At 44.6% G+C, this 18,163-nt stretch overlaps 1 long non-coding RNA gene and 1 pseudogene across 3 annotated transcripts; one reads left to right on the top strand and one right to left on the bottom strand.

Annotated features, from left to right (window-relative positions):
- The first annotated feature begins 215 nt into the window (after window positions 1-215).
- On the top strand, window positions 216-15,411 carry LOC132207601 (uncharacterized). Of its 3 annotated transcripts, XR_009443618.1 has the most exons (5): window positions 216-425; window positions 2,065-2,240; window positions 5,626-5,724; window positions 9,003-9,049; window positions 11,298-15,411. It is a non-coding gene; the product is annotated as an uncharacterized LOC132207601 (long non-coding RNA). The 3 variants fall into 3 exon arrangements; XR_009443616.1 differs by lacking the exon at window positions 9,003-9,049 and having other exon boundaries at window positions 11,298-15,409; XR_009443617.1 differs by lacking the exons at window positions 5,626-5,724; window positions 9,003-9,049 and having other exon boundaries at window positions 11,298-15,410.
- Window positions 15,412-16,242: 831 nt separating this feature from the next.
- LOC132207609 (U2 spliceosomal RNA) lies at window positions 16,243-16,423 on the bottom strand (annotated as a pseudogene).
- Between the last annotated feature and the right edge of the window lie 1,740 nt (window positions 16,424-18,163).

Genomic DNA, 18,163 nt, shown 5'->3' with positions numbered 1-18,163 from the left:
CTTTCTCATCCAGTTCTCAGTCTCATTGGTCTCAAAGTGTCAGAGTCTGATGACAATGACAACAGAAAGCACTGCGCATGCTACAGGTCACAATTGCGTCAGATTGATTGATGTCAGTGTGGGACCAATAGGAATACAGGTTTGACGTGAATGACCGGGCGGACGTCTCTGCCCTTATAACCAATCGGAATGAAGAGAGGGCTGGATCAGTGCAAACCACGTGATCCGTGCAGGTTCGCTGAGCACAGTCGGAACTAGAGACTCCGAGATACTTAGGTGTGGAGCTGGATGAATATAACAGGCCAAGAAGTATCAGAGGAGCAGGAAAGCTCACATTTTGTGCCTGGCCCTTTCGCTGAGACTAAGGATTGTGCAATTGATGTAAGAGCAGGACACGGTGAAGAAGGCAAAACGGCAGAAAGCAGGTGGGAAGTGATATTCGTATGGGCTTGGGAGTGCACGTCGGAAAACCCACATTTGAAACTCCCAGGCTCACGTTTGCAGAAAACAAATCAATGCCTCAGATGGCGATAGGCCCGTGTGACCGCCACCATCTTTATTGGGGGCAATGATCAGCGGGGCGCATGCGCGGTAGCATTGAAACTTTGAGGGCGGAGGTGAAGCTGGGCGCATGCGCAGCCGTCTCTGGCTGAAAGTGAGAGAACAAGGTGTGGGGCTGGAGGAACACAACAGGACAGGCAGCATCAGAGGGGCAGGAAAGCTGGCGTTTTCGGGCCTACACCCTTCAGAAATGGGGGAGGGGAAGGGGATTCTGAAATAAATAGGGAGAGAGGGGGAGGCAGGTGGAGAGGAGACAGACAAGTTAAAGAGACGGGGTTGGAGCCGGTAAAGGTGAGTGTAGCTGAGGAGGTAGGGAGGGGATAGGTCAGTCTAGGGAGGATGAACAGGTCAAGGGGGTGGGATGAGGTTAGTAGGTAGTAAATGGGGGTGTGGCTTGATATGAGAGAAGCGGGTAGCTGAGAGGAACAATGGGTTAGTGAGGGGGGGAATGAGCTGGGCTGGTGTTGGACTGGGGTTGGGGGAGGGAGAGATTTTGAAGCTTGTGAAATCCACATTGATACCATTGGGCTGCGGGGTTCCAAAGCAGAATATGAGTTGCTGATCCTGCAACCTTTGGGTGGCATCTTTATTGTGTTGTAGGAGGCCCATGATGGACATGTCGGTGGAATGGGACTGGAAGGTGCAGTTGTTTATTGTGAACTGAGTGTAAATATTCTGCAAAGCAGTCCCCAAATTTCCCTGATGGAGAGGAGGCCACAACAGGTACAGCAGAGGCAGTATACCACATTAGCACCTGCATTCCCCATGCACGTGGCCTAAAAGCCCGATGCCTTTTCTTGTCCTGCAGGTCTGACCGGTTCCCCTCCACTGACCCCCTTGTGTGCCTAAGTGAACTCGTCCTCACGCTCAACAACTTCTCTTTCAACTCCTCCCACTTCCTACAGACAAAGGGGGTGGCCATGGGTACCTGCATGGGCCCAAGCTATGCCTGCCTCTTTGGTTATGTGGAACAATCTCTCTTCCATACCGACACTGGCCCCGAATCCCACCTCTTCCTCCAGTTCATGGATGACTGTATCGGCACTGCCTGCGTTTTGAGTCTGGACCCTTCTTCAGAAATGAAATGAAATTACACAGAGCAAATTCAAACCAAGTTAAATGTTTGTTTCTTCTGGATTTCTTTCCCAGAATGTGGGATCATAGCAGCTAGCACTGCTAACTTAGTTCTGTGCTTCCTGATCACAGCTTTGTCGGCGACTGATCTCTCCAGTCTCTAATGATGGATATATTTGATCTCTGTTTAGTATTTTACTGTTATTTTCTTATACCTGTTGTAACTGAATTTTCCATTGCTGTCCACCTCCTAACTGTGCGCTGCTGTCTTACCAGATTAATTTTTGAATGGCGTCTTTCAAAGTCAGGCAATATTTTGGCAGAGAGTGCATTTTTCTTCCATTTCAGACCACCAAATTTGACAGTTTTTTTTATTCTGGCGTTCATTTTTGCACTACTGTAATATTTAGTCTGTTTTTCCTTCCACAGATACCAGCGATCGTTGCCAAAGCCCTGTTGCCTGTGGAAAATGTGATGTTCAACTTTCATGTGCTGCTGCAGTTCATATGATGAAGGTACTCCCACAATGCGGTCATTAGAGAAGTTACAGATCATTCATCTAGCGATACTGAAGAGCTGATGGTGTGTGTCCAAATCAACAAACTGTATGTATTTTTATCATATTTATAATTTCACAAAAATATTATCAAGGAACTTTTGATGTAAGGCCATATTAGATTAGTTGACCAAAAACATGACCAAATTCACAGGTTTTCATGACTATCTTAAAGAAGGAAAGCAAATCTGAGAGGTTTATCATAGGAATTCCAGACCATGTTGCCTGGCAACTGTAGAAACAGCCTCCAGTAGTGAAGCAATGATTAAATACATTGACAATCATTTACTTTCAGACTCCAACAGAGTCTTGAAGGTTGTGTGGTGCAGGGAAACATGGGTCATCACGGCCAGGAATTAAATCACGGGTGAGAATTTTAAATTGTTGCTTATAAATAGGAGTCTTTGTGCGTCAGGGAGTACAGCAGTGATGTGTGAACAGGTTTTGGTACAAATGAACATGAGCGCAGCAGAATTTTATGTATTCTTGAGATTACAGGGACGTTGAATGTGGGAGGTCAACTGGGAGTGTGTTTGGATAGTTAAGCCTAGAGGTAACGCAGGAATAGATGAGAGGTTCAGCAGATGAGCTGAAACTAAGGTGTCATTGTCACTGAAGTGGAACGAAATGGTTTTTGTGCAGGACTCTGCTGTTGCCTTCACCTCACCTCAGGAATTCATCTGTGTGTGAATTTGTGGATCAAGTCTGTAATAAGATGAGGAACTGAGTGCCTGGCGTGACCCAAACTGGGTGTCACTGAGCATGTTACTGCTAAGTGCTGCTTAGCTCCACTGTTGACAACACCTTCCATCACTTTACTGAAGATAGAGAGTAGACTGCTTGAGGGGAAATTGGTCAGGTTGGATTTGCTGTGTTTTTGTGCTGAACAGACCTGGGCAATTTCCCAAATTGTCAGCAGATGCCAGTGCTGTAGCAGGACTGAAACAGTTTGTCTTGGCAGGTAGCAAGCTCTAGAGCACAAGTCATCGGTACTGTTGCCAGTGCCCATAATCTTTGCTGCACTATTCCTCCATTTATTAATATCATTTGAAATGAATCAAATTGGTTGAAAACTCACATCTGTGATATTGAGGACCTCTGGAGAAGGCCTCTGGCACCTTATTTTTAGCTATGCCTGGAGCTGCTCTTGGCATGCCCTCCTATACTATCCATTCAATCAGTGTGGTTCCCCTGGATCAATGGTAATGGTTGAGTGCACAATATGCTGGCCCATGAGGTTACAGATTGTGCTGGAAAGTTCTGCTGCTGTTGATGTCCGACAAAGCTTCAAAGATATCTGGTTTTGAACCCCTATATCTGTTCCAAGTCTGTCCCATTTAGCCAAAGTTAGTGCCACTCAACGCCACTCGGGGTATTCTCAAGTTTAAGATGATGCTTTGTCTCCACAGGACTGTGCGGTGGTTGCTGTTACCAATACTGTCACGGGCAGTTGCATCTGCAGCTGGGAAATTTGTGAGAATGAGATCTATGTTTTTCCCTTCTGTTGGTTGTGTCAGCACCTGCTGCAGTCCCAGAAAGTCAGCTTTGTCCTTTAGGACCTGACCAGCTTGATTGGTAATCCTGCTGTGAACTACTCCTGATGGAGGGCATTGAGTACACCTATTGCCATTTACACTCTGTGCTTACTCCAAGTGCTGTTTAACATGGAGTTTTTAATCAAAATTCACTCTTGGGATGTGGAAATCGCTGGCTGGACCAGCATTTATTGCCTGTCCCTGATTTCCCTGAAGGCAGTTAAGAGTCAACCACATTGCTGTGGGTTTGGAGTTGCATGTCATGCAGATCAGGTAAGTATGGCAGATTTCCTTCCCGAAAGGACACAAGTGAACCCAAATAATCAGCAATGGTTTCATGGTCGTCATTCGACTATTAATTCCAGATCATTATTTAATTCAAATTCCACCATTTGCCATGGCAGGATTTGAACCCAGGACCCCGCAATGATGTCAGTGTCTCTGGAGTAATAATCTAGGGATAACACTGTTGCCAATTTATCAACTGAGGGAGGATGGTTCATGGAATTCAGCAGGAGCCATGAGTCTTCCAGGTGGCAGAGTCAATGTTGTACTCCCAGTTCAATTACTGCGATCAGAATAGCACTGTGCTGTCACGTCTGGCCTGCTCTTGGGACAGGCCTTCACTAAGGACAGTGATGGTGGCGTGTGTCACTTGTCTATAAGGTAAATTCTATGCATACGACGCTGTTTCTTGACTAGTCTTTGAGCCCTCTCTCCAAATTTTGCCACTTGCCCCCAGATATTAGTAAGGAGGAGTTTATGGAGTCGATAGGGCTGATTCTGCAGTTGTCTTTCCTCGTGCCTTGGCAGATGCCAAGTGTTCCACCCAGCATCATTCCTTTGTTGAGGCTTTGCAGTGATTTGCAACTGAGTGGCTTGCTGAGGTTGGCAAATTTCTTTCCCTGAAGGACATTAGGTTTTCTCCTTTTTCTGCCATTAGCAATGGTTCCATGGCAACCAGTTGATTCTTAATTCCGTTTTTTTTTTTATTTAATTCAAATTCCACCATCTGCTGAGATGGGATTCAAGCGCGGACTTCTGTTGTAAATTTTAATATACTAGATAAAAGTTAAATCATTAGGTTTGTTCAGCCTAACACTGGCGAGTCATCTATTCTAATATCTCCTTTCCCGAGAGGGAAAAAAACATTGCTTGAACTATTGCTTGGCATCTTCTCTGTGAAGTGTCTCGGAGGTCGTTGTCCATCATCCTGTCTCCTCCATCCTCCCCTCCAACAAGTGAGGGAGACACATAGAAACTCCATATCATTAAGATTGAGGCAATCCAAATCAGATGCCTCTGCTGCTTCCCTCTCTGCCACTAGCCCACCAAACCAAATTGCCTTGCATGTTGCTCGGCGTTTTAGTCCTAAACATGCATCTTTCTCCAGTCTTGTGTCAAGCCTTATCAGAGCTCGTCTTAATCCTTTGCCCTACTCCTGCTAAATCACAAACATTCTGCGTCTCTCTTATTTCTCCTCCTCTTTGCCTCTTCCCCCATGCCAGTTCAGATATTGTCCTAGCACTCGTCTGGATTGTGTTGGAACATTTTGGTGGAGTGGGATTTTCTAATGACAGTGAAGTCAAATATTGGTTTTAATATTTGACTTCACTGTCGTTAGAAAATCCCACTCCATCTCTATTCTCTCTTTCCTGTCACTAAATCTTGGCCATTCTTTGCCATGTGTCAAAGATCTGCAGTTCTGGTTAGTGACATGAAGTCCCAAGGTGGAAATTCCTAGAAACCCAAATAGATTTCTCCCTGAATCGATGACTGGCCTCCACATTGGATAACGTGCATTAGGGACAATGCACAGTTATCTTCGGCCAGGATGAGGGGATGTTGTGAATTTCTACCCGGACTGACAGTGATGGATTTTATGAATTTGTGTTACAGGATATTACAAGTGGACTTTCAGGTGGGGAAACTCAATAATTGTAACACTAAACTCTGACAGAATTACTCAATTCATCAACATCTGGATATTCGTATTGTGTTCCTGCTCACTTCTCATTTGCCGTGTAATTTTTTTCTCTTAAATCACCCCATTCTCTCAATAGATCATTCCTAAAATTTTCAGTATATGTCCTGTAATCTTTTTTATGATCAGTCATGAGTGTACATTTTATCATCCTGAACTGTTTCTTTTGTCAACACCTCTATCAAAGGTCCCTCAAAATCCTTTGTTACAAGGAGAACAATCTCAGTTTCCTCAAACATCTGATTCCCCAATGACTGTTTGCTGTCTATAAGGCACTCGTCTGGATTGTGTTGGAACATTTTTCACTTCCCTGCATGAGTACAGCCCCAACACTGTTAGAAAAAGTGAACATCCTCCAGTTGAAGCGCACTGTCAGAGTTGTGTCCCAGCCACCACATTCAACATTCCCCTCTACACCACCGAGGCACAGTGGCATCTCTGTGCCAAAAGTAAAGTCACCATTTTCCGACCTGACCATAGGGCTGGTTTAACCTGAAGATTACCACACCCCAGGCGAGGGGAGAGTTTGAGAAGGAGAGTCCACCTATTATAGATGGATATTCGCTCTGTACCAGCAACGCCCAAGTCACATGAAAGAAGAATGTTAAAAAAACAGCCCTAACCATGCAACTCTTCTTTACAAACCATTCTGTTAAGTCTCCTCTGCCCCCTATCAGGGACCCTCCCGTCCTTCACGGTGTGTGGGGGATCTTTGGTTTGCACAGACTCAGCTCATCTCTGTTCCTGTCTGTGATGTCATCATGCTGTGACAATGGCACTGAACCTCACTGTCTGTGAGGGTGGTAGGCACAGAGATCCTCATAGCGTTTAAGGCATATTTAGATACACACTTGTGGTGCCAACGCAGACAGGTCTATGGGCCAACTGCTGGAAAATTAGATTAGAATAGTTAGGTGGTGGATTTTAACTGGCAGAGGCTGGATGGGCCACCATCCGAGACACTTCACAGAGAAGATGCCAAGCAATAGTTCAAGCAATGTTTTTTTTTTTCCCCTCTCAGGAAAGGAGATATTAGAATAGATGATAATTGAATAGATGGTTAATGTTTTTGGGAGACAAGTGAGGTATAGAGATGAAGCAGTTTACCAAGAAATTCTGGAGCTTGAAGCCCAGGAAATTGCACGTGCTGCTATCAAGTGGAGGAATAAAAATGGGGCATCATCATTAGGACTGTATTAGAGGAAGGGACATGTTGAGATTTGTGAGGCTGGAGGATATTAGAGACTGGAAGGGTTCTGAGACTGGAGAAGATTACGAAAATAGGGAAAAGTGTGAGATTGGAGGAAGTTGCAGAAATGGTGAGGATTGAGAGGCTGGAGGAGACCTCAAACAGAAGGAGGTTTGTGAGGGTAAAGGCAATTACACATCTAAGGAAGTTTATACGGGCTGGAGGAATTTACAGAGATAGGAGGGTGTTGAGGCTGGAGGAGATTCGAGATAAGGAGGCTTGAGAGACTGGAGGAATCTACAGAGACCGTGAGAGTTCTGAGGCTAGAGGGGGATTCCAACAGTAGGCAGGTTGTGAGGCTGGGGAGAGATTCCAGTGATAGGAAAGGTGGTAAGGCTCGAGGGTGGAGCCTGCAATAGTGCAGGCTCCAGGGTCATTTTCATGATAGGGAGGGTAGTGAGGATTGAGGTATGATTCTTGCGATAGGGAGTGAGGTGAGGCTCCAGGGTGGATTATCATCTAAACGACACAGTGGTGCACTTACAGTACACGGAGTGCATTAGTGAGAGAAAGTGGTTCACCGCCACTTTCTCCAAATCAAATAAAAATGGACAGTCAATATTAGTCTGGGCAGCAAAGACCACATCCCATAAGTAAGTTACAATTATGATGGGTGATGATGGGAACTGCAGATGATGAAGAATCTGAGATAACAAAGCGTGGAGCTGAATGAACACAGCATATGCTGCTGGGCCTGCTGTGTTCATTCAGCTCCACACTTTGTTATCTAAAATTATGATGGGTTTCTGGTTTGGAGAGAGCTAACAGAAGCTCGGATGATTCTCCTTGGGGCTGATTAGCAATGATTTAGTTGAGTAGTAGGTTTGTTTCCAGGATATTAGTTTGCAGAGAGAGAAAAAAGATTAACATTGTGGCAATGTTTGGTAACTGCAGAATACAACATTCAGGTAATTGGCAAATAATGCAGTGTGAAAACTTGAAGATTACTTGACTCAGCAAGTTCCCAGGATCTGGAACAGTCTGAATGGCAGCTGGATGAAGATTCAGCAGTTATTCCCAAAGATTTGGGATTTAACTTTTCAAGGAATGATCAAGAGGGCCATGGACAAATGGCAGGGGACTTGGGTCAGATTTGCAACACCTCTAGAATGAGAGTGAAGCTTTTGTCAGGGTTGCACATGGTAGACTAATCTGTAAAGTTAGATCACATGTGATTCAGGAAGAACTTGCTAATTGGAAACAAAATTGGTTTAGTTATAGGAGAGAACGTGGTGCTGGAGGATTTTTCAGAGTGGAGTTCTGTGACCAGCGTGTTCCACAGCAATCGGTACAGCCCACTTTTGTTTCTCATTTACACTAACGATTTGGATGAGAATTTAAGGGACAAGATTACTAAGTTTGCAGATGATACTGAATTGTTGGTATAGTGGTTAGTGAAGGTTATCTCAGATGATGGTGACATGTTAATCAATTGGGTCAATGGGTTGAGGAGTAGAAGATGAAGCTCAATTTGAATAAATGTGAAATATTGTATTTTGGTAAAATGAACAAGGGTAGGAATTACACAATTGATGGTTACACCCAGGGTAGTGTTGTGGAACAGAGAAATGCTGAGATTCACTGCATAATTCTTCGAAGTTTATGGAGACAGGCCGACAGGGTGGTTAGTAAATTGTTATGCACACTTGCCTTCATTGCTCACTCCTTTGAGTATAGGAAATGGGATGTTATGTTGAGGTTGTACAGGACATTGTTGAGGCTTCATTTGAGGTATTGCGTGCAGTTCTGGTCGCCCTGTTACAGGAAGGACATTATTATTAAACTGGAGACAGGTCAGAAAAGACTTGCTGAGATGTTGCCAGGAATGGAGGGCTCAATTATCAAGAGACTGCCAAAGCTTAAACTTTTCTCACTGGTTACGGGGTGACCTTACAAATCCTCATAAAAAACATGAGGGGCACAGATTATGTGAATATTAAGGGTTTTCTCCCCTAGGTTGGGTGATTAAGACAAGGGGACATGTAAGGTGAGAGGAGAAAGACATATTTGAAAAAAATATGAGGGACAATTTTTCTTTTACAGTGTGGTTCATGTGTGAAACGAATTTTCAGAGGAGGTGGTGGATGCAGGTACAGTCACATTGGTTAAAAGGCATTTGAATTAGGACATATATAAGAAAGGTTTAGAGGAATATGTGCCAGGTGCAAACAGCTGTGATCAGTTTAAATATAAAAGTTGTATATTTCATATACATTTCTAAATTGGAGGAAGGCCAACTTTGACAGTATTGGGCAAGAACTTCCAAACAATGATCGGGAGAGGTAATATGCAGTTAACGGTATACTTGGAAAGTGGAAGGCCTTCAAAAATAAAATAGGGAGAGTCCAGAGGCAGTATGTTCCTGTTCATGTGAAGGGCAAGGCTGGTAATTGTCGGGGCTATTGGACGACTGAAAAAATTGAGGCTGTGGTTAAGAAAAAGAAGGCAGCGCATGTCAGGTAATGACAGCAGGAACTGGGTCAATCCCTCAAAGTATAAGGGCAGTAGGAGTATACTCAAGGGAAATGAAGATGGCAAAAAGGAGACATGAGCTATCCTTATCCAAGAGATTCTGACACTTCATTTGGGACAAAAAAGCAACTTGGGACAAAACAGGGCCCCTTTAAAGATCAACAAGGCTGTCTGTGTGGAACTGCAGGGTGAGATGTGAATGAGTATTTCACATTAGTATTTACAGCAGAGAAGGATATGGAAGCTAGAGAACTTGGAGAAATAAATAATGAGTTGACAAGTGTCCATATTACAGAGGTCTAGGTGCTGGACGTCTTAAACTGCATAAAGGTGAATAGGTCCCTGGCTCATGATCAGGTGTTATCCACAAACTGTGAGAAGCTGGGGAAGTAATTGCAGGCCCCTTGCTGAGATATCTGCATCACTGAGACACTGGTGAAGTGCCAGAAGGCTGAGTGGCTAATCTGGTGCCATTCTTTAAGGAAAAGCTAGAGGACCATTGACCATTGAGCCTGATGTCAGTGGTGGGTAAATTGCTGGAGGGGAATCTGAGGGACAGGGTTTGCATGTGTTGAGAGAAGCAAAGACTGATTAGGGATAGCCAACATGGCTTTGTGAGTGGGAAATCTTGAGAAACTAACTTGATTGAGTTTTTTGAGGAAGTGACAAAGAAGATTGAAGAAGACAAAGCAGTGGACTTTGTCTAAATGGGCTTCAGCAAGGCATTCACCAAAACTACACATGACGGACAGGTTAGCAAGATTAGATCAAGTGGAATCCAGGGAGAGTTAGCTATTTGAAACAAAATTGGCTTGAAGGTAGGAAACAGGATCGTGGTGGGGGTGCTTTTTTTTTCTCAGTCTAGATGACTATGAACAGCAGTGTGCTGCAAGGATCGGTGCTGGTTCCACTGCTTTTTGCCATTGATACAAGTCATGTGGCATGCATATTGGAGGAATGGTTACTAAGTGTGCAGATGACACAAATTGTTGGTGTAGTAAACAGCAAAGAAGTTTATCTCCAAGGACAATGGGATCTTAGTCAGATGGGTCGATGGGCCGAGGTGTGACAGCAATCAGTTCAGTTTGGATAAATGCGAGCTATTGCATTATGGTAATGAAAATCAGGGCAGGGCTTAAACAGTTAATGGTGAGGCCCTGGGGACTGTTACACGACAGACACTCCTTGAGGTGCAGGTGCACAGTTCCTTGAAGGGGGATTGCAGGTACAGAAGGTAGTGAAGATGATATTTGCTATGCTTGCATTTATTGGTCAGTGCATTGAGTGTAGGAGTTGGGAGGTCATGTTATAGGCTGAACAAGGCATTGATGATGCTGCTTTTGGAATACTGTGTTCAATTCGGGCCTCCCTGCAATAGGAATGATGCTGTTAAACTTAGCAGGATGCAGAAAAGTTTTACAAGGATGTTGGAAGTTTTGAGCTGCAGGGAGAGGCCGAATATGCTGGGGCTATTTTCCCTGGAGCGTTGAAGGCTGAGAGGTTACCTTAGAGGTTAATAAAATTATGGTGGGCATGGAGTGAGTAGCCAAGTTTGTTTACCTGGGGTAGGGGAGACTAGAACTAAACACATTGGTTTAAGCTGAGAGGGAAACTTTTTTAAGGGAAAGTGGGTGGTGCCTGTGTAGAATGACCTGCCAGAGGAACTGGTGTAAGCTGGTACAATTATGACATTTAAAAGGCATCTGGATGGGTATGTGAATAGGAAGGGTTTAGAGGAATATGGGTCAATTGCTTGCAAATGGGATTAGATTAATTTGGGACATATGGTCAGCATGGACAACTGGGATGAAAGGGATTGGTTTATGCTGTACAACTCTGACTAAGCATTTTTTGTTTTCATTTCAGATTTCCACAATTTTACTTCTGCACTGTTCTTAACCTTTTGATCCCTCTGAAAGACTGAGTTACAATGCCTGCCCTTGCTCCCTGGCTCTCCCACCTCTCTTTCAGCAGTTTTATGCAAATACTGACTGGATCCCTTACCTGGAGGATATTTATTTGAATTTGTTCTAACGATGATCCAGCATATTTTCCAAGTGTCGCTCCATAAATGTCCAGAGGATTTCTCCATTTCACAATCTGTGGTTGTTCTTCTGGTTCCTCACTCGCTGCACTTGCTTTCTGTTTGAAAGCTTAGTCTGCAATTGGAGAATTCAAACAGGTCCACATCGAGCTCTGACAGTCACTTTGTTTATCACAAACCAGTTACCTCAGGATTTTGAACATTGGAGGAAAAAGCAGCATTCACACTGGGGAGAAATGCACATGATCTGTAAAGAGTCTGTGAAGATTCATCTGAAATGTCCGAACACCAGCGCAGTGACACTGGGGAGAGACTGTGGAAATGTGCAGATTGCAGGAACGAATTTTTTAATCCATCCCAGCTAGAAACTGACCACCAGAGTCACACTGGAGAGAAACCATTCACCTGCTCTGATTGTGGAATGGGATTCACTCAGTCCTCCAGCCTGCTTAAACACCAGTGAGTTCGCACTGTAGAGAAACCATTTACATGCTTGAAATGTGGGAAAGCATTCACTCAGACATCTCAACCGCTGATGCATGAGCAAATTCACACTGGAGAGAGACCGTTGGCCTGTTCTGCGTGAGGGAAAAGCTTTGCTGACTCGAATTGCCCGCTGATCCACCAGCGACTTCACTCTGGGGAGTGACCATTCATCTGCTCCCAGTGTGGGAAGGGATTCACTTGCTCACCTCACCTACAGAGCGTTCACACTGGGGAGAAACCATTCACCTGCTCTAAATGTGAGAAAGCATTCACTTGGTCATCCTACCTGCCTGTGTTCCAGCAGGTTCACACTGGGGAGAGCCCATTCATGAGCTCTGAGTGGGGAAAGCATTCACTCAGTTATCCAAACTGTTAACACACCAGTGAGTTCACAAAGAAGCACATTTGAAGGATTTTGCTGTCACTCTCACTATCAAGTGAACCATGGTTTTGGGCTGTTTGTACTGGTGTTACTGATCCCTGCTCAATTAAAGGTACAGGTATTGTGGATAAAATGTTAATATCAATTGTGTATCTGTCAGGTAGAGTTTGGGAATAGTCAATTTATCACGACACATTGACACATTCTCACTGACTAAAGACTAGCCGCCCGCACAGTATGTGAAAAAGGATTTCCTGGTTCATCGGGACTGGTTAACGAGCAGCAAATTTCTGAGTAACTGTGAAGTTGGTTTTTGATTCTCCTGTTAGCTATATCCAAACCATGCTTTTTGGGCTTGCTTCTGGAGATCAGAGAATCCCTCCAGTCTGGAGGCAGACCATTTAGCCCATCGAGTTCACACTGAACTTAAAAAGAGTGTCCTACCCAGACCCTGCCTGCGTGGGTTTCCTCCAGGTGCTCTAGTTTCTTCCCATAGTCCAAAAATGTGCAAATTCGGTAGAATGACAATGCTAAATTGCCCATAGTGTCTTGTGTGCAAAATGCAGGGCAGGGTGTGAGACTGGGTTGGATGTTGCTTGGAGGGTTGGTAATGGACTGAATGGCCATCTTCCACAGTGTAGGGATTCTATGTTGATCTTAATGGCCCTTTATTTGTTGTGCCCGGTCAATATGTTTGCACACCTTTTACAATTATGGATTCTATTGCTCTCCACAGACATGTTTCAACTACGAATAGATATTTGTTTATTGGAAACAATCAAAGGAAAGTTTTAAATTGAAACAAAAGATTGGGATGAGTCATGTTCTATACTCCTGATAGCCGATTGCAAAAATGCAATGAAACCTGGTGACCCGTCCATGGGGAATGCAGTCTCTTCAGATCTTTACCAGGTGTCCATAGCAGTGACGGATCTCGTGATGAATACAAAAAACAAGACATGGTGTGATATCTGGTGTATATTTTCTATTTAGTCTGCTGTCCATTACTCCACATGTCAAGTTTGTTTTCGGAGACCCTCACGGACTTGCTGCAATCACAAGACACTGACCTGTTTAGAAAAACACAAATCCTTTTATTACCAAGCAAGTACAAGCTGTGGAGCATTACTGTACTCAACCCGGCACAGAGTGCAGAGTCTCGCAAGTAATTCTCCCCGAGCAGCAGACAGTGCCCGCTTATTATACTTCACAAAAGATATGATACTTAAAATGATCTCACAATTTATAATGGCATGATGCATAAAACAATTACTACAACAGACAAAAATAGGATACCAAGCAATTATTACATCAAAAACATAAAAGACCAGCTTATAGTATCGATTGCTAGTGAAGTAGCTGCTAATGGCAGTAGGCGATTTTTGAGTTGTTGCCCAAGATCGATTGTGATTTCAAGTTGCTAGTGTGTCTGGCTAGAACAAAGTCAGTGCCCTGGCCCCTTTGCCAGCGACAGAAGTTACATGCTTTAGAGGTTTCACACCCTTACAAATTTTCCCCACCTAACCCTATTTGAAACAACAGTTTGATTCTAATTTCAATTCAGTCAGGAAGCTTAAGACAGTGTCTGCATACCGATGTGTGAGAAGAAAAGGAGTTACAAAAGCTTTACACACCGCATTCCTGGCTGGGCAGGAAGCTTCAGGGTAGTGTCTGCATACCTATGTGTAGGTAGATAAGAGTTTACTTCTGTAAATTAAAGTCTTTTATCTGCATTTGATTCCTATACAGAGACTTTAATTTATAGAAGTATATAAATCAATGGGATGTCATCACATTAACATCTCACACAGAGACTGAGATATGGGCTAGTGACCTAGATTTGAATCACACCATTCCAGACGGTGGAATTTGATTTTTTTTTAAAATCTGGAATTAAGAATCTAATGATGACCGTGAATCTGTTGTCAGTTAGAAAAAGCCATCTGTTCACCTCTGTCCTTTTAGGGAAGAAAACTTCCATTCTTATCCAGTGATATCAAGATTCCATGAATGATTTTTTTTTGAACAAAAAAAAACTCCTGCAAATACATTTATCTCTGTCTTAATTTATTTAGCAACCGACAGTTCAATCTGGTTGATGGTCACTTTCACTTCTAATCAAGTTGTGGCCGTTTCATGGTTGAAATAAAAACAATGCATGAATGGAACCACAGCTGTTCTCATAGGAACAATACATGCTCGAAAAAAATACCTCATCTCACTTATGAGCCAGATATCAAAGCTGACCAGATCCTGATGCAGTGTACCATGAAAGTGAAATTCTTCACCATCTTATCTACTTGTGTTGCGATTTCAGGGAGCGATGGACTTGAACCTCCCAATCTCCTGAACACCTTTGAGAATTTCATCAAACTGACCCCCAGTGGCAGGAATGAATAGGGTCAGCTTGGATTGATGCTCATAATTCAGGCTCAACAAATCTACTGGAGCATTTTGGGAATGTAATTAGTGGTGAGTGTGGCCACCTCTCTGTACTGTAGTGACACAGATCCCCTGATCCCAAATGGCTGACTGACAGTGTCGAAGTCCCTGGGCTGATATCGAATGATTCCTTGGCCATGCTGTGTCAGGACCTCCTGACTGAATACTATCTCCCTTGCCCTGACTGAGAACTGTTTCCCTGAGAATTTGAGACGTGCCCATTTGGTCAAAACACATGTGTTTGTTGCCATAGCTGCAGACCAGCCCTTGACTGACTGCTGGTAATAACAATGCTAAGCTGCCTGGCTTATGCCTGTGATAAACACCAGGCAAGACAGGAGCACTGTGAGACATTAAGTTCTAGTTGAAACATCAAAGTGCAAAAATGTCAGGGAAGGGCAGAGATATTGCGGCATAACTCGTGTCAGTTGCTGAAAAGCTTGTAGAGTTCTTAGAGCAAGAATGTAATTTGTGGACAGGCAATTCTGCATCTTGATTTAGCATTTTTATTTAACTCTGGCTCATTTCGCTAGATTTGCAAATATCTCAGAGTCTGGCTAATGTGAGAGTTGGCTTTCGGAATAATGTGCCACTGACTGTCATTCACAGTTGTATCCCACATCAGTGAATTGGTAATCTGATTAAGCTCACAGGCCTTGGCATGTGAAAAATAAAGCAGTCACATGCACACTTGTTTGATTAGTTGCTCTGCACTCAAATGAAAAACATGTGTTGTATATGCCATATCCTTTCCTGGCTCACAGTGTTTCCAAAATCTCTAGTTCAATACATCCCAAGTCATCATGAAAGTCAACACTAGTGAATACTTCGACAGCTTCATTTTTTTTTCTGAAATGCTATTTGTAATGAGGTAGTGTTGGCAGGCGATTTTCTTTTACTGCTGATGCCATGTGTGGATATTTGGGGATGGTGTTGGTGGGAAGGTGCAGCATTACCAGGGATGAGGCACTAACATCAGAGCAAGTGTTGAACATTCAAAAAAGGACAGATTAACAGTTACCTTGGAACAAGAAATTTGGAGAAAGTTGGGTGAGAGTACTGAGAGAAAGCACTTTGGCGGCATGGTGGCTCAGTGGTTAGCACTGCTGCCTCACAACGCCAGGACCTGTGTTCGATTCTAGCAGACTGCCTGTGTGGAGTTTACACATTCTCCCTGTGTCTGTGTGGGTTTCGTCAGGGTGCTGCCACAATCCAAAGATGTGCCGGTTAGGTGGTTGGCCATGTTAAATTGCCTGTAATGTTTAGGGAGGGGTAGATTAGGTGGGTTGTAGGTCTGGCTGGGATGCTCTGAGGTTTGGTGTGGACTTGTGGGGCTGAAGGGCCTGTTGAGCAGATGCTGGAGAATCCGAGATAACAAGGTGTAGAGCTGGATGAACATGGCAGGAAGGCTGACGTCTCATGCCTGGACCCTTCCTCAAATTTTGATGAGACTGTTTTTAGAATTGGTTCAAAGAGACTATAAGCAGTCCTGGAAACACAGCAAATGGAGCAAGCTCCTACTTCTTACTCCAACAATCAGTTTAACACAGGATCTTTAAATAAAGGACATATCAGATATTAAAACTGACAAGAATAAGTACAACACACTGAGGTCAACCAAATAGGCCAAGAAGCAATGCCGTTATAGTGCTGGACTACCTTAAGTCCCAGTTACCTTCCATATTTTCCATCAGCCTGACTGTGTGCAAAGACTTGTAAATCACTGCTGTCAGTTTTTACTGTTCCCAAACTCCTGGGCTTCCAGACCAGGGCAAACAGTCAGTTTACACCAACACTTTTTCAGCACCTTTTCTATAAATCTCTCTTCGCAGTGAATGTAGATCATCGGAAAGGTACCAATCAGATGAGATAGGGCAGAGCTGACGTCACCAACAAGCCTCATCAACCAGTTCCCCGACTGGTGGAGGGTCAGTGAGATTGCAGCAACAACCGGCACAGAACCGCACACTCAGAGAATGTCCCAGCACAGGGGAAGGTGCTTCAGCCTGTCACTGTCTGCATCAGCGATAATGTGAACTGCAGATGCTGGAGAATCCAAGATAACAAAGTGTGAAGCTGGATGAACACAGCAGGACAAGCAGCATCTCAGGGGCACAGAAGCTGGTGTTTCGGGCCGAGACCCTTCATCAGAAAAGGGGGATGGGGAGAGGGTACTGGAATAAATAGGGAGAGAGGGGGAGGCGGACTGAAGATGGAGAGAGGAGAAGATAGTTGGCTGTTGGTTTGTTCGCCGAGTTTGGCAAATGAATTGCAAACGTTTCGTCTCCAGTCGAGAAGACATCATCAGTGCGTAGCTGCTGCTGTGTAGGAGAAGATAGGTGGAGAGGAGGCAGTCAGGTCAAAGAGGCGGGGATGGAGCCAGTAAAGGTGTGTGTAGGTGGGGAGGTAGGTAGGGGATAGGTCAGTCGGGAAGGACGGACTGGTCAAGGAATCGGGATGAGGTTTGTAGGTATGAGATGGTGCGGCTTGAGGTGGGAGGAGGGGACGGATGAGTGGAAGAACAGGTTAGGGAGGCGGGGACAAGCTGGGCTGGTTTTGGGATGCAGTGGCGGAAGGGGAGATTTTGAAGCTTGTGAAATACACATTGATACCATTGGGCTACAGTGATCCCAAGCAGAATATGAGTTGCTATTCCTGTAACCTTCGGGTGGCATCGTTGTGGCACTGCAGGATGCCCAGGACGGACATGTCATTTGCAGAATGGGAGGGGGAGTTGTTTAGTGTGAACCGAGCATGGGTGATCTGCAGAGTTGTCCCCAAGTCTCATTTGGTTTCTCCGATGCAGCAGAGCCACAACGGGAACAGCGGATGCAGTATACCATATTAGCAGATGTGCGACCTGGGATTGAGATGAGGGGGGAGGGGTAGGGGAAGATGGAGCACTTTCTGCGGTTGCAGGGAAAAGTGCCAGGTGTGGTGAGGCTGGAGGAGAGTGTGGAGCGGACCAGAGAGTCACGGAGAGAGTAGTCCATCCGGAAGGCAGATAAGGGTGGGGACGGGGTGTGAGGGATGAGTTGCGCAAAATGTGGGAGACACGGTCGAGGGAGTTCTCGACCGCTGAGTGGGGGGAGGTTGCAGTCCTTGAAAAACGAGGACATCTGAGATGTACAGGGTGTGGAATTCCTCATCCTGGGAGCAGATCTGGCGCAATTGGGAATAGGGGATGGCATTTTTGCAGGAAGGTGGGTGGTAGGAGGTGTATTCCAGGTAGTTTGGGAGTCAGTGGGCTTGAAATGGATATTGGCTTCTAGGTTGTTGCCGGAGATGGAGACAGAGAGGTCTAGGAAGGAGGGAGAGGCGTTAGAGATGGTCCAGGTGAACTTAAGGGGGGGGGGGGTGGAAGGTGTCAGTGAAGTG

This window comes from Stegostoma tigrinum, unplaced genomic scaffold (genome assembly GCF_030684315.1).
Source record: "Stegostoma tigrinum isolate sSteTig4 unplaced genomic scaffold, sSteTig4.hap1 scaffold_110, whole genome shotgun sequence".
NCBI lineage: Eukaryota > Metazoa > Chordata > Chondrichthyes > Orectolobiformes > Stegostomatidae > Stegostoma > Stegostoma tigrinum.
Note: the sequence above shows the minus strand (reverse complement) of the source record. Positions and strands in the feature narration are given on the sequence as shown.